Raw genomic sequence first — 6,909 nt, forward strand, 5'->3', positions numbered from 1 at the left:
TTAACAAGCTAGGGAAGTGGTTTCTCCCCAATACCCACAAAGCCAAAAACTCTCCACCAGCCAAGGCCAGGGATATCCCAGAGTTCAGTGGGAGCAGCATCAATCTCCCGTCCCTTAGACATGTGTTTATTCTGTAGAGCAGATTGACCCCAGATCTGAGGCATGTCAGGACTCACTAAACACGCATCATCCAGTCTTTGCTCTGCTGGTTTAGCCGAAAGCCATTGACGCTAAACCCAAAACACCACCAGACAATCAGGGAAATGGGATGTTTTCTTGAAAGCAGTCAACACCACAGGATAAATTTGACCAATCAGCTGCACCCTGTCTGGATTGACCACAGCGAGACTTCAAAAAGGAGGATGGCGCTGTTCCCAAAATGTCGTCTGGAGCGACTCTGTACTGTGACAGAGAAGAGCGTGTCCGCTAAAGCACTTAAAACAACTGAAATGAAATGTGATGTGTTATAGGTTTGATGCTATTGTTGCTGTAAATCTTTGGTTTAAATTCCTGACCATTGTACAGTTTATATCCAATCCTTGATCATGTATTAGATGAACAAAGTCTACACAGATCTTAAACACACCATTATTCACTTCAGGAAAGACTTTGTGGTATTTTTCTTACATGGAGTACATATTGAACACATAACATCATCGTAAAGGCATACAACATGAGAGAGTAGCGGGGAAAGGATAGACATTCAAATTCAAAAACTCAGATCCTTTTTATAAGCTCATTTCTCCACAGATTTGCCTTGACTTGGTCTGATGTGGACATGCTTGTCTCCACTGATAAGACATGGGGATGTCTTATCTGTGGACCCTGACACCCTTCACCAGAAAAGTTACATATTACACCTTTAAAGAAGCCAGGCTGGCGCCACCTAGTGTCTCCGCTTGGTTTCATTTCTCTTCAGCGACTCTTCAGGAATTGGAAAACACTATATGGTTTGCAAGTACCCTGGAAGTTGTAGACCACGCATTGGCCAATCAGCGAAGAGCTGTGAAGCCATGACGTCAAACTCAAGTGCCTGTCTGGGTCCCATTTGTGGTAGCACAACAGTAAACAAAGAGGTCGAGATGGATGTAGACGATACAAACTTCGCATTTTTGATTGCACCTTTAATTTGCAAGTTCACCTCGCAGAAACAACAACGATCATTGACAGACATGTTCACTCTCTGCTTTGTTTGCTGTTGTGCCGGCAATTACTTGGACACTGCTGAGCATTACTTACGCCACATACAAATAGCAGCGACTGGTTAAATAAAAAAAAGTACCTGCCTACTGTCGAGCCAACAAATCCTAATGCTGCGAGGTCAGACAGGTCTCCACAAAGTGAAACCAGCTGATGAATCAGGCTACCTTTAAAGGGCCCATATTATGTTATTTTGTAATCTATGTTATAATGTTGTTTCCTCATCATAAACACAAATGAAGTTGTGTTTTCTTTCATTCACAAATGTTAAACACATGGATATTTATACTGAATTCTTCTCTCAAACTGAAAACACCTTGTGATGTCATGTGGTAATACAGGAAGTGCTCCACTGTGTTTTTAAACTCCATACACCTTCACTAGAATCATTTGGATTTGGAGGATTACTCAAATGTGTGAATGAAACAAAGCACGACTCCAGGTATGTTTTATAGGTGATATCATTGTAACATGGCCTAAATATCACAGAAGTCAATTTTGTGTATTATAGGATCTATAATAAAGCTGTTGATTAATTGAAATACATAAATCGGTGAAAAAACAAGCATTTTGGAAAAGGACCTATTGCATGTCACCAAAACACCTCATAGATGATATAATATATATAATATAATATAAGTCTACAATAAAAAGAGCTCCATCCAGCCAACAATGCAAAATACTACATAGTGTGACTAGACAAAATCTTAGAACTACAGTCAAGACAAACACAAAAAGCCAAGAACAGTAATTTACACAAATCTACCAAATTTAAGGTCATTACACACAGAGGTCTGGCACTGCAACGTCATACTAGTACTAAAGTTGTGCAGGCTCTATCAGTACTACTACACTCTATTACTCTATGCTCCAACAATATATCCAGTTTATTTCTACCTTTCATGTGTACAGCACTTTTATGAAGGGATCAGAGCAGGAATGTAGGGCTTAGGTGTATCTTAAAAGTCTTTGCTGACCTCACAGCTGAGGTCAGGATAAAATATTTAATATAGTCTTATCAGTACATGTACATACTGACCGCCATCCAAAGGTTATTTATCAAAAATGTTATCTTTTGCAAACATCACAACACGGGAGCCAGAAAGATTAAGAACATATTGATACTATGTCAAAAGTAGCAGACATTATGTAAGATCTGATGCTTTATCTGTTTTATACTTGAGTAGCCCCCGGGTGAACTCTGCTGATAACATCTAAGAAGAGAGAAGCTCGTTTTTATTATTTTGTCAAGATAGATTTGCAAACACATTCCTGGTACCGTGTTGGAGGTTCATACAGGTGGCAGAAACACTGGGAGAACTGATGACGACTCAGAATCCAGATCACAGCAGGAGGAGTGACTGACTGTTTTTCACTTCACACATGTGCCACACTTATGTAACACCCAGAGGAATGTTAAATGCTGTGAAAATATATTTTACACAGAAACATGTTTAGTCTGAACATAAGACTGAAGGATAATAAACGGAAGTAAATGAGGTACAACTTACTTACAAACACATGGACAGTGTAACTTTACTGGTGAACAGTCTGCCACCAGTTTGTGCGGAGATGTTATAGCTTTGCCTTGAATGTTACACAGGTTAGACTTCAAATTACGATCATTGTATTTAAGATTTTTGAAAAACATTCACACGTGTTCTCCCAATTTGGCAATTGTTTTAGTTTAACATTGTACTTCTTGGTTGAAAATCATGAAATCACACAACCATACCTGACCTTACCCAGAAAAACTCCCCTTATGTACACAGAAATTATTATCTGACAAATACAAATATAAGAACACCTTTATTTGGTTTAAAGTATCTAAAACAAATGTTTATTATGTATAAAATGTGCTGAACTTTTAGATATAATTCTCCCTGGTGTAATGTCATCAATATTTGAACTCTTTACTTCCTGTACTTTTCAACATACTTTTCAACTTCTCTTTGCAAATTGTTTGTTAATTTGTGTAAAACTATACTTTATATTTACAGCACTTATAATCCCACCAAAATAAACGCACTTTAAATAGAGCTATCTCAACAAACAGCTGCCTCCAGACCAAGTTACAGATAATCTATGGAGAGCCGAGAATGCTCACATATATTTTTTAAGGTACAGCAATAAAAAAATCAATTGCAAGACTTTATAATACTCCCTACAACAGACATATAGCCAGGCTTGTATGGAAAAGTCCACAGTGGCTTGCGTTCAAGTCCCTGAGTCACTGCAAAATCTAAAATCTAACCAAATTAAGATTACTTGAAATGGGAAAGTTTTTATCATGATTTGAGTAAATTTCACTTGGCCAATGGAACAAGACTTTTTGAACTTAAAATATGAAAATACATCTTGCTATAGTTAAGATAAGAAAAACTACAACTCTAAAATAAGAAACAAAATCTAATGTTGCTTGAATTAAGAAAAAACGTGTATTCCATTGGTAGGTAATTTTACTTGTCAAGTTGAATCTACTCGAGTAAAGTAAAATGTTCTTAATTTAAATCATTTTTAACTTACTCTATACACTCAGAGGCCACTTCATTTATTCTACATTAGCACCTTCAAGGACTGTTTAATAATTAGCTTTTGAAAGTCAAGATATTTTATTTTTATATTTTTTCTTGTCCAAGACCAAACAAAGGCGTGTGAAGGGCAGCTTGACATCATCTGAACCTTTCGTCTATTAAAAGCCTCCACTGCAGCTCCAGCTCAGGTTTCAGATGTGAGCGCTCGCCATCGTTACCGTGTTTATGAATTTATGACCATTAAATTCCAGCTCCTAATCAGTTTATCTTTAGGGTCAAGTGGACTTCTGAGGCCGGATTCCCTGGCGGCCTTAGAGCTGGATCGTATTCGCTGGAGCGGGACACACGGGAGATCATAGCGACATTGATGTTTGACCCTTGACCTCTCGAATCAGATCACTTAATCCTCGAATCCAAGTGAGCATTTGTGCCACATTGTCAGAATTCCCCCCCAAGGTATTCCTGAGAGTCCTCTTAGCAAGACGAGCAGCTGCAGCTAAGACTACAAAGAGAAATATACAGTTGAACAGCAAAGAACCACGATGTTCATGTGAATTTCTTGAATTTAATAACGCTCAAAATGATTAGTTATTTTTTTATGTATGTCTAAAATTCTGTGCTTTCAAGTAGATTAAGGTTCTTTATTCTGAATGGTGAATGCCGATGAAAGAATTTACGCCATTGTCTCCAAACCCATGAAGTGTAAAATGCTTTTGTCCCCCGTCCTGCTGATCACACTGTTCATAAAGAGAGAGGTTTCAAAGTCCAATATCCGCTCGGCTCCTGGGACGCATTAACACTGCCCCCTGAGGTTTCCACGACAACTATACATCACAAATTTAAAATGAAAGTAGGATCTTGTACTGTTATAGAAAACCATATAGACCGCTACGAGACCACAGCTCTTTGCCTCAACTTCGAGGTTCTGAGCCTATGCTAAGCCCCTTAATATTGACATTTTATTTGAAATATTTCTGCTAAATTGTTTTTCACATCCGCCACCAGCTGTTTCAGTTCACTGAGGGTATTTTTAATTGTTTGTATGAGCAGATAAACCAGCTTCAACACTCCAGCATCTTCTGTGTAATCAGTAGTTTGTGGATATGCAAAAATATTTTTAAATCTAAAGTGACTCACATTAAAATGAATATTCCCAATAATACTATCATGGGTAAGGATTATATTCACTGCCCCTGCTGGTTGATTATAATAATACAAAGGCTAGAGTTGTGCTTACAGCCTGAACATGCAACACTAAACACTGAAGTTACACCTGCTCTCTTCAGATTTCACACTTAACAGCTCTCTTCCTCACTGCTTCCCTCTCTGTGGCGTTAACGATCGCCGGCTCGCCGTTCCCTGATACACCAGGATCCTTCTCTGCAGAAATAGCGGCGTCGTTTCCTTATTGATTTTGGATGTGACCTTCCTGTAACCTGGGCTAAAACAATCCCAGTGTCAGGACGAGAGCCACGCAGACGTGGCGAGGACGGACAGTCAAACATAGAAGCTGGGAGAAAGAAAAGCTCTTTATCACACTTCCTTTTGACAACACCAAAACACAGAGACAATAGAGACGCCAGGCTGAGAATATGCTCCAGTGTGGTGTCCCAGAGGAGCAGGTCCCAGGAAGAGGAAAGACTGCTACAGACAAGAAGACAGAATTTAAACTGTATTTAGGGTTAATTTTAACTCTTTGAAAATACTTGCTTAATTTATAAAAAATATATATATATATACATATCTATGAAAAAAAGGACTGGTGTAAAACTAAAATAATAACTGGATTATTTTCATTAAAGGTGCGTTGTGTAACTTTTCTGGTGGACGGTCCTTCACCTGCTTATTTCTACAGATATGTCACAATGCTCTGCTTACAGTGTACTACAGTATGACATTAAATAGCTCTACCTTACATTTATACCAACAGAGTAACTGGTGAGGGCTATTGTTGTTCACTCATTTCTACTTTTTTATTATTATTTTTCCTTGCAAACAATTGTGATTTTGAGGGTCTAAACATCAATAAAAAGTCCTCAAATCAAGTATGAGATTGACCAGTCCAGTGAAAAATTTGATCAAACAGGCATCGTGACAACGCCCAAAGTGACCCGACTCAGAGGTTCACAAATATTATATTCCTTATGGTTTGCCCGTAGCACGCCAGTGAAAAACACCTTCATGTCCTGTTTCTTTGATGACTTCTCAAGGCCACAGGCACTAGAGAGCTCAAAATCGCATCACAACTGTGTGATTCTAGCCTGAATGCAACAGAGTCTAATACAATTGAACACTATAGCACCCCCTACCATAGACATGAAATGTCAACATTATTGGAATTGTATCAAATTTGTGGATTCAGTGCAAGGCCACAAAAAATATATTACAGACAAGGGCTATTTTTCATGATTGGCCAGTAGGGGCCAGCCCTCACCCCTCTCCAAAAATAAAGTCAAATCTTACACACACGTGCTTAGTCCGATCATGCTGAAATTTTAATCACTAATGCGTGATCTTGCCCTGAATATAATATACTATAAAGCATATAAAAAGTGTATCCTATAGTGCCCCCTACTGTAGAAAGGAAACGTCAATAATAGTATGAGCAATAAACATTACTTCAAGCAAAAAGTTATATTATTGACATGGGGAATTTTTCACGGTTGAACGCAAAGAAATAAATCTTACAAGCACATGCTTAGACACCCAACAAAAATATTTTCAGCAATATGTAAGAAAAATATAAAAAACCTATAAAAAGCTGATATGAAACCCAGCCATAATGCACCTAAATTTGCTAATTCACAGCAAATAGATTATCATTGTAAAAGCACTTTGACAATAAATAAAGACCTGTATATATTTTGTTTGGTGGTGACAGGTGGAGACAGTAACAGAATATGTTTAGCAGATTCTCCCAACACAAATTTATGAGGAAGATGTAGAGGAGGCAGATGAATTAAGGCCAGGGCGAGAGGTGATCCAGAAACTTCCAGCTGTGTGTTGGCCTGAAAAAACCCAACAGTGCCCAGAGCTGACAGACTGAGCTGAACCATTATCACCAGTGATTAAAGACCCCCACAGTCCAGGCAGTCAGATACGCACAGGATCAAAGTGCACAGTAGAAGAAGAATCCAGTCACCTTTTCCAGTCCCTCCTTGTGCACATGTGGTTC

This window comes from Boleophthalmus pectinirostris, unplaced genomic scaffold, assembly GCF_026225935.1.
Source record: "Boleophthalmus pectinirostris isolate CB_2022bp ecotype Guang Dong unplaced genomic scaffold, ASM2622593v1 HiC_scaffold_7, whole genome shotgun sequence".
NCBI classification, from domain to species: domain Eukaryota; kingdom Metazoa; phylum Chordata; class Actinopteri; order Gobiiformes; family Gobiidae; genus Boleophthalmus; species Boleophthalmus pectinirostris.